This window comes from Phasianus colchicus, chromosome 5 (genome assembly GCF_987193195.1).
Source record: "Phasianus colchicus chromosome 5, bPhaCol1.hap1.1, whole genome shotgun sequence".
NCBI classification, from domain to species: Eukaryota; Metazoa; Chordata; class Aves; order Galliformes; family Phasianidae; genus Phasianus; species Phasianus colchicus.
This window is the reverse complement of record NC_143440.1, coordinates 32,955,370-32,965,427: the sequence shown is the minus strand read 5'-3', so window position 1 is coordinate 32,965,427 and position 10,058 is coordinate 32,955,370. Positions and strand designations below refer to the sequence as shown.

Here is a 10,058-nt window from a genome sequence, read left to right as displayed (position 1 = left end):
ATCAAGGCATTTAACCGTGTTTCTCTCAAACATGTGACTTAATGCCTGGCCATGAGCTGATTTCAAACTAGCTTGCTGAGTTGCAGCTTTAAGCTCTGTAGATTAAAGAGGAAATCCATTTTATTTCTTCAAATTCTACCAAATTTTGATGGCTTAAATGTATGGTAGAACCCTGCAGAAATACTTTCTGCAAGTAAATGATACAGCACATTAATTTTTACAGGTGGCACTACTTAGTACGTGGAGTTTCTTCTGTTCTGTTGTATAAATGTTGTACATGTAATCGTCCGCACATCCATGATGACATGCATAATTCTTGGGAAAGAAACTTCAATTTTAACTGAGTATTGCTCTTCTAAATATTGGGCAAACAAATATGGATAAAGAAAATGGTTTAATGTTAATAAATCAAACCAGATTCAGGTCTTAATAATCACTTAACAACATATTCATCTTCAACGCATAGTTTGGACTATGTGTTGAAGGACTTTCACTCTGCTTGCTCTATTAACAACGTTTAACTGTTAGCCAATCTTTTGGAAAAATATTCACATTAAAATTCTTCTACTCTCCATAAAAAGAAATAATATTAAAAAGGATATTACTTCATTTATTTCAAAGAAGTTTCCTAAGTGAATAATATTTAAAACCTTCATAAATCATGACAAAACGATGAATGACAAAATTCAAATCCTTTGATTTGATGTTGCTTTTGCATTTGAACCCAATGTTGAGAATGGCAGATAAATTCTGGATGCTTCTCAGTGTAGCAATTAGATCAATATAATGGGAAGAGGGGTTTCACCAAGGTACAATGACAGAAGAACTGGCATGATAGAAAGGTGCTATAAGGGAATAAGATTGCTCACCTGTATCAGAAGATTCCAGGTTTGCAGAGGAAGAAATCCTTCCCCAGTGGCAGTCAGCCCTTAAATAGGGTCTAAGAGAGGTGCAGCCAGGCTCCACTCTTTCTGATCACACACGTGAATTGCCTTCACCTGTGCTCCCAGGGCTGACCTGGTCCTTTCCCCAGGTGCTCAGTTAGTGGTTCAGGCTGTGACTCAACAGTATGCATACATTCAGACAAGCTATTTCCTTGTAAACATTTACCATAAATCTGACACATTTTGGAAAACAAAAAACAAAAAAAACAATGGTTTTCCCAGGTCTCCTTCACTTGCAAGTCACTTTCTAAACAAAACCCATTAAAAAAAAAGTAAGAATTTATATTAAAAATATCATTCATCATTATATGAAGCTCTTTTCTAACATATCAAAGTTTCATTCAGGCTGCAATCACTGTAAATATTTCTCTCCCCTTCTGCTCCCTCCTTTCTCTGAACTTTGGGTGTTTTCTATGATTCTGTGTCATGTGAGGTAAAATGTCAATATGTGTAATGACACAGCACAGTGAAAACAGATATTTTAATATTCATGTAAACTCGTGTAATTGTAAATTAAGCTGCGCCACCCGCTATCATAACATACTTCATGTGAAAAGATGCTAAATTTACTTGACCTACTTTCATCTTCATGTTTAGGAAACAGGGTATAAGAAGTAAACAAAGTAGTTGTGCCTCATGCAGGAGATGATTATTGTTTGAATTTATGATTCATGCCTTGAGCAAGATTTTGTTTGTGGCCTCATTTGCAACCATAATTTACAACTTTACTAGGGATATACTGTGTATTTGGGAGGCTATATATTAGTCATGCTTTGTTCTGGAACTGCTTTCTAGCTTTAGGTGTAGTATTTTCTATGTTATTTTTTTGTTTGTTGTTTTTTTTTTTTTTGTTAGCTATAAAATTTCTTGGCATAACATTTATTGTAGTAAATATGGATATATATATCTTTTAAAATTGCAATTCCCCTTAGGGCTGTCCTCTTGTATTTACATCAATGCTCTTGTTACAGCCAAATCTAAAATGTGTTTAAGGAAGTTTTTAATTCTACAAACAAGTCAAAATGCAAGAAGAATTTATTCTTCCACTATTTCTGAATCAGTGTTCAGCATTTAATAACTACAGTATAATTTTAGTTAAGCTCAATTTTTAGCTTACTATAACTGATATAGCTTTTATCTGATAGATTTATGGAGCCTAACAACTCATCTCTTGTGTTAAGGATGATAATTACAGAATTATTATATGGTAAATTATGTTGATCTACTTCAGGTCTAAGATCCATTAGGGATGATGTTTTTGCGAGGGACTTAAAATAACGTTGGGCAAGATAATAGGTTGTCTACTATGTGCAGAGTATAATCATGCACTGCAAAGAAATGGTCATTACAAACTGGACTTTCCTGTCTTTAATGTTTATGAATCTATTATTCTCCTTGGATCACTGATTTACTGTGACATTCCTGTGAGTCATCAGATAAATTCATAACTAGTAGAATCATAGATTATATGCCTGATCTTTATTCTTTTTGTAAAGCATGTGTCTTTCCAAATCCAGACTGATAATATGTTTTTTTTGAGTCACAGAAATACTGTACTAACCCTTAAATGGTATGAGTGCAGTAATTTCACCTTTGCATATTGTCTTTCTAAAGGTTGAAATTCCTAACCATACCATGGGAAACAGTTTTTGTTGTTGTTGTTGTCTTAATTATATATGGGACATCCGTAGGAATCTGTGCTCCTGGAACACTGCACACAGATCCTGCCCTCTCCAGTGCAAAGACCCTGCCTTGGTCTTCCTGGGCTCACTGTCTTCTCCAGCACATACTTCCAAAAGAAATGCTATGCTGGAGCTGACTCTGGGCTCCTTTTCTTAGCCTGGGTAAAGGTATTAAAATCTGATAGGAGTAAATTGTGCTTATACTGAGAAATCTGATAGCTCAATCATCATTCATGCATTTATTATTTCATTCTTCTGACATGTTTATGGACTTTCAACTTCATAAAATGTTTAAAGAGATGCTGTTCACCTGGAATCTGAGAAGAATGTAACAAACATCTCCATACTCCATTTTATTGTCTATTCTCTTTAATCCCAGGGAAAACAAACAAACAAACAATAAAAAACAAACAACAACAAAAACCCCAAACCAACAAAAAACAGAGCATCTAGTATCTACTGGAAAGGGAGGATTCCTTGTACTAATTCCAATTATACACTCCATTGCCATGGTATCACATCTGATGATGATAACAGTGGAGCTGATGGCTCTACTTATTCTCAGAGGCAAATTTAGGATTAACTGATTTCTTCACTTTCACTATCTTCCTGAAAAGAAATAAAAAATACCAATAAAAAGTTTTCCTGAAAAGAAATAAAAATTACCAATAAAATTTTCTGCTGTTTTTATCTAAACAAACTCATGGAACTTAAAGACAATGATATATGGGAGATTATTGACTAGATGTAGAGTCTTATGGAATATGTCAAATCACTTTTCAAAGACAGAATCATTTCACCTATTTGTGAGAGGTAAAATTCAAGAATATTAAATGGGAGAAAATTACTGAATGATAGGAAACTGCCATTATAATATGTGCTGCTTAGTGCTTGAACATTCTAACTATAAATCTAATTCTATTAAGAAAAAGGGAGTAATTTAACATCATTTAATATTCAAAATATGCACATATTGAATATTCACAATATGCACATATTGAATGGAAGTATATGTAGAATGTAAGGCCCTATTTCAGCATAAATGAAATTTTAATCACAGTATTCCTATTGATTTTAATAAGATAATTCTTCTTTTCACATTTATGCATGTGCATAATAAATAATATACTAATGAATATATTTTAAAATAACCTTGATATTACTTCCACAAAAAAATAATAACTTTTAAATTTCCTAAGTGCTAAATATTCTAGCTTTCTTCATCACTTCCTGTTCACCTTGTGGGATTGTTCCACCAGACCACATTGCCTACAAAAATCTATTTTATTCTGTTAGCTGTGTCAAGTCCTTTGCTTTGGTATTAGGGCTTTGTGAAAATAAGCAAGAGCAAAATTTTTTTTAATTAGCATTTTCCCAAGGACTGTAAATTTTAGGCTGATGTAGAAATTAGTATTTAGACAGGAAGGAAGGAAATTTTAGGAAACTCTAGAACTGGCTACATCACAGATTCAAGAGGAAAATATGAAGAATCCCGCAGGATCTTATTATGCCTGCTATGGTCTACCTAAGGTTTCATCTCAGACCTCTCTCAGTTCTTGTCTTTACACTGCAGCCACGAGGTTGATTGGTAGATTAGGTGAGGAATCTTTTAGTTTTGGTTTGTTGTTTTTTGTCTGTGTGTTTGCTTTGTTTTGTTTTTAATAAGAGAAGAAATGTAAAACAATTAAGAAACTACTTTCTTCCAGCTGAGTGAATTAACTTCTTAGTCAGGACTGTGGAAATAAAGAGGGAGAGAGCTCACCAGGAATGAAAATAGAATAGTTACACTAATCAATTATATAAAAATATATAACGCTTAAAAGTAAACAACAAGGCCAATTGTAGGTGTAAATACATATGCTTATTTCCAAATAGATTTTAGAAATTGATTTTCTAGATTATTAATGATGTTTTAGTATAATAAGTAGTAATAAAAGGAGTGTGTCATGAAGATATTTGAAAATATTAGGCCTAATCACCCATGTTTCTCCCATAGTATAAGAAAATGGTGCCAATACCTTAAAAATGACAGGTTTAAATATCTGCAACAGCAGTGTAAATTTTTTTATTTCAGCAAGCATTTTCAATGTTACTGCCTTTACATAATTGTACCTTAATGTGAGGGAAAAAAAGAGTCCTATCGTGATCCATTTCTCTTTGTGTGCACTTTAATGGAAAAAAAAAAATCTTTCTATAAAAACTGCTTAGCTTTAATTGAGCAAAAGGGTACATACAGGGTCTGGACTTTCAGCTTGTAATTTCTATAGATAGGTTAGGTTGCTGTGCGATGATCCTAATTAAATTATATAAAGCATTGGGCTAGATAAACCGAAGTAACTGCTCCATCAGTTCACCGGGTGAATCAACCATATGAAGGAGTCTGAAATTCATACATTCCTGCTCCTTTTATACTGCTTTTGTTTTGTTTTGTTTTGTTTTGTTTTCCTCTTATGTGTGCCACACGGTACGATTCTGGAGAGCTGATGTTGTCACTTTTGGTCTATAGGTGGCAGCATTGTAAGGTTTTGTAGCTTCTTAAGCTTCACTCAAGATTTTTGATCTCTTCAAACCTCCCCCATTCACCCACGCTATGTGATCAGGCCTGAGTTAATATCATTACATACTCACGTCAGGTAAAATAAAATGGAATGAAATGTTCAGCCTAAAAATTATGCTCCCATTGAGCTTTCTCTTTTCTTTTTTTCTTTTCTTTTTCTTTCCTCTTTCCTTCCTCCCCTCCCCCTTGAAACATACATGCTAAGGAATTCAGAATCTTTCAGGCTTGAAATCACTTCCTTATTTTTCATATATGTGCTTATTTTGCTCAAGATGATTTTTTGTTTGCTTTTAACACTGCAGCAATCTTAGCCATTGAATGATTCTGATTTCCAGTGGGCTTCCCGACAAACTATCAAGAAGTGGGAGAACTACGTTTCATAATGACTTAGTTTATAGAAATACCTTGGCACTGAGGACTCATTTCCCTAGCTCTTACATAAGCTAGTTCTATTTATTTAAATTCTTAAAGTTAGTGGAAATACTTATATGAGCAGTGGACATTGAATGGAAGATTAGACAAAGATTACTTTTTGGTTATGTATATCTTTTTATCTATTTTTTTCATTGTGTTGTATGTTGTATATCATCCTTTCTACTGTCACAAATAAAGATATCATGAGGTCATACATTTTTTAGTCTTCACTCCTTTATCCCTTTTTCCTTTAGTTACCCAAGGGAAAGATATTCTGAAGTAGAGATTGAAAGAATTGTTAAAGTATTATTGAAAACATAAACAAAAATTGTTTCCTTAATAAATATAATTAGCTGTATATATTGCATTTTTCAGAGCTAGCACCGATGTTAGGACCAGCTCTTTAAATAAAATAGGACCTCTGTAGTCTCTGGAGAGAACATGCATAAAGCAAAGTAAATGATTTTCTGTCAACACTAAGTAGACAGGTGCTTACATTGAACAGCATTCTAATATGTCTCTGAATATTTATGCCTTCTTTTTCAAATGCGTTGCCCATGAATGTCACAGCTGTCAAACGTCTGTATACAAGAAGATAAAAAATGAAATTAATAAAAGGCATATCTACATTTCATTTGTTTAGGCCAGTTTTTTCCTATTGAGTTTTGCAGAGTTTAGCATGTTAAGATGCTTGGATGTACTGATATATTCTAAGGGGCTGAGTGAAAGACAGAGCAATTGGTTGCATTTTGTGTAGGCATAGGTACACTTCCCATTATTTAAAGTAGACATAATCAATGAAAACAATGATTGAAAGTGCTACAGGGTGTTCCTTTATTTTATCTTTTTGCTTCACAGATGGGAAACCTTGGAGGAGAGCAGTTCAGTGCTTCCCCAAATAACAATCAATTCATTGGTGGTGGGGCACTGGAATAGGTTGCTCTGAAAAGCTGTGGATGACCCATCTCTGGAGGTGTTCAAGACCAGGTTGGAGGGGGCTCAGAGCAATGCAATCTACTAGGCAACAAACCTGGTCACAGCAAGGGGGATTGGAAATAGATGATCTTTAAGATCCCTTCAAACCCAAACTACTCTGTGATTCTATGACTCTACGAGTTGTAAATTAAAAGCTTTTTTTGGTGAGGTAAGCTTGTGTCTGCAAATTCTGAACCAAAATATGCTATGTGCAAGCACAAGTGAGACATCACCCTCATGTGAAAATAGGCAATGGAGAACAGATTTGCTTCAAAAGTAGTTCTAGAAGTCTGAAGGCTACACATATTAACATAATACACAATATGAAGAAGATGCACCAATGCACCTTTGTATGAAAGATACTAACAATAACATGACTTCCATTTTATACATAATAGAATTGTGAGACCTCTTCTATGAAGAAAGGTTGAAGGAACTGGGTTTGTTTACCTTGGAGAAGAGAAGGCTCTGGGGAGAGCTCATTGTGACCTTCCAGTATTCAAAGGGAGCATATAAACAGGATGGGGCATGGCTGTTTACATGGGTGGATAGTGACAGGACAAGGGGAAATTATTTTAAACTAAGACAGGAGAGATTTAGGTTAGATATTAGGAGGACGTTTTTCACACACAGGTTGGTAACACACTGGAACAGGTTGCCCAGAGAGGTTGTGGATGCCCCATCCCTGAAGGCATTTAAGACAAGGCTGGATGTGGCTCTGGGCAACCTGGTCTAGTGGTTGGCAATCCTGCACGTAGCAGGGGGTTTGAAACTAGATGATCATTGTGGTTCTTTTCAACCCAAGCCATTCTATGATTCTATGATTCTATAAGCTCTCCCAAATTGACCTAACTCAGCATTATTCACCTATTACACAATTAAAGTTTCTTAATATGGGTTTTTTCATTGTATCTGTTCTCTATCCACTACACACTTGAACTGCTCCTCAACATTAGTGAGGCTTTCCACGCAGACTACTTGGTACACACATGCAAATGTAGATGTCAAAGTTATGGTGCATAGTAAACATGTTAAAGTCTCAGATTAACATTGAGGAGCTCAAGACTTACTTATCACCTTCCCATGAGCTCAGGAAACAGACCTGTTCCTATTAAAAGAAATCAACATACCATTCAAACAGAATGATTCAAGCTATTGCGAAACAAATTGGCAATGATCCCAAAAATTTAAATGACGCACAATTACTGAGAAATCAGTAATATTTATATGTTTTCTCACGATAGCTGATAAGAAGTGATACATTTCCCCAAATATCAGAGTTTCCAAGATGTATAGATAACATATGGTATAAGCCTCCACACAACAGGAAGTCTAGATAGCGGCTCTGTAGTTAGGCACGTGCACACTCTTAAATGGAGAATATAACCATAGCAAAAACTGTACTGTGCTTTTATGATCAATTTTCTGTCAGACAGTAAATCACCTTGTGGCACTTACTCTCTCAGAAAATTTTTTCCAACTAATCAACAACAGAGAAGACATCAGGCAGTACCTTTTGAACCAGGACAAAGTTCCAGAACTAAGGACACCAGGGATTATGATGTAGTGGGATTGTCAAAAATGATGTTGGCTGGGATTTTTCAGACAAACTGATGTGTGTGGGAAAATACTGATACATCAAAAACAATGTTTCTTAAAAGCACATCTCTTGACAGACTGCAGCTAGCCTGTTTTTCCTGTAAGGTGTAGAAAACATTGTATCTGGAAATATCTGGAAATCTTTAGTTCTCAAATGTATTACCCATAGAGATACAATGCTTACTTCCCATTCTAGCTCAAAATCCTTGGAGAAGATAACATTTGGAGAAGAGCACATTGTGAAAGTGCAAGCTTCCAGATTAGACTGCAATTCCTATCAGTTTATTTCCAGAAAAGTGGTAGAGGAGTCCCTGTTTTCTCCTTAAAAAAATGCATAGATCACAAAAAAGCAGATGTGATATATAATTAGCATTGATGCCAACTTTGAAAGATTCAGAAATTCATAAAAGTAGTGCCTCCTGTAGAATTATGTTGGCCCACAGCATCAGAGGTGGATGTTGCTGGTATGGCAGTAGAGATTGAACCTTCCTGCTAGTATTTTGCTATATTTTGTTGCTGTATAATGGACTGCAGGAAAGGCGCAATCTGTCAGGAAGGTATCTGACATGGAATTCAGTTTGAAGCAAAGATGTAACACTGAATTCCTCCATGTGAAAAAAATGGCACCCACTGCTGTTCAATGACACTTGCTGAGCTTTTATAGTGACCAAGTAATGGGTGCGTGTACAGTGAGGTGTGGGTGATGCATATCAGCAGTGACACAAAAAACAAACCATGTTTGCAAATTTTTATGAGCATGGCATGAAGGCTCTTGTTCATTGCTGAAATGAGCAAGAAAAAGTGAAAATTCATACTTAACAGTGGCAACAATGTTGAACAATATTATTTTGCAGCTGAGAATTTGCTCTATTAAATAGTATTATTGTGCAGTTTGTATAGTTTCCATGGAAATAAATAGGAAGCATTACTTTAGGCGTAACTTACGTATATCCACACATTTAACTAGTTACTAAAATACAATTTAGAAGAAACTACAATCTAGTAGAAGCAAGCATGAAACTACTGTACTCTGATTCTTTCTGGAATAGCAACTCTTAGAATGTGATGCTTCTTTCACTGCTGACAAACAAGGTCAAAGCAGAAATGCTTAAATCTGAGAACAGAAAAGATCTGGGTTTCTTTTATGCTAAGTTCAATGATGGCTTAGAAAATGGAAGTGGGCTGATGTGATCAGAAAGATATCTGAAATACAGAAACAAGAGGAAAATATCCTACAAATAATCTCTCATGTCTTAAAGTGAACAAATAATATTTTTTGATGGTTGCTTCTGCAAAACTTAACAATTATGCATAGTTTCACTTCAGACTTTTTCATTCATGATTACTTTTTAGGGATATATGTTTGATGTATGCATCTGTTGTGGCTACATTCTAATGCATTTTTGATCCGGTTACATGGCATATCTAGTAGCAAAAAAATGGCATTGATGACAGAGATCACACATGGAGTGTGCTTGCTGCTAAAACTTGAAGGTCGTGATATGTAGTCTCATTGCGTTACAAAGATAGTGAAGGCTCTCGAGGGGAAGATGTCTTAGGAGTGGCTAAACACCTTGGTTTGTCCAGCCCAGAGAAGAAGAGTGTGAGGGGAGGCCCAGTCATGGCCTACTGCTCCTCACAAGGGTCTGGTTGGATATCAGGAAAACGTTCCTCACCAGAAGGTGGTTGTGCACTGGAACAGGCTCTCCAGGGCAATGGTCATGGCACCAAGCTGCTGGAGTTCAAGAAGGATCTGGACAACGCTCTCAGACATATGGTCTGATTTTTGGGTGGTCCTTTGTGGAGCAATAGGAGGAAAATCATTTTTACTTTGAGGATGACAGAGCACTGGAACAACCTATGCAGAGATGCTGTGGGATTTCCTTC

At 35.6% G+C, this 10,058-nt stretch overlaps 1 long non-coding RNA gene across 2 annotated transcripts; it reads right to left on the bottom strand.

Moving 5' to 3' along the window:
• Positions 1-3,000: 3,000 nt before the first annotated feature.
• Positions 3,001-8,108, bottom strand: LOC149917840 (uncharacterized). Of its 2 annotated transcripts, none has more exons than XR_016467282.1 (3): positions 8,086-8,108; positions 6,094-6,178; positions 3,001-3,235 (listed from the first exon to the last, which is right to left on the bottom strand). It is a non-coding gene; the product is annotated as an uncharacterized LOC149917840 (long non-coding RNA). The 2 variants fall into 2 exon arrangements; XR_016467281.1 differs by having other exon boundaries at positions 8,031-8,098.
• Positions 8,109-10,058: the final 1,950 nt, after the last annotated feature.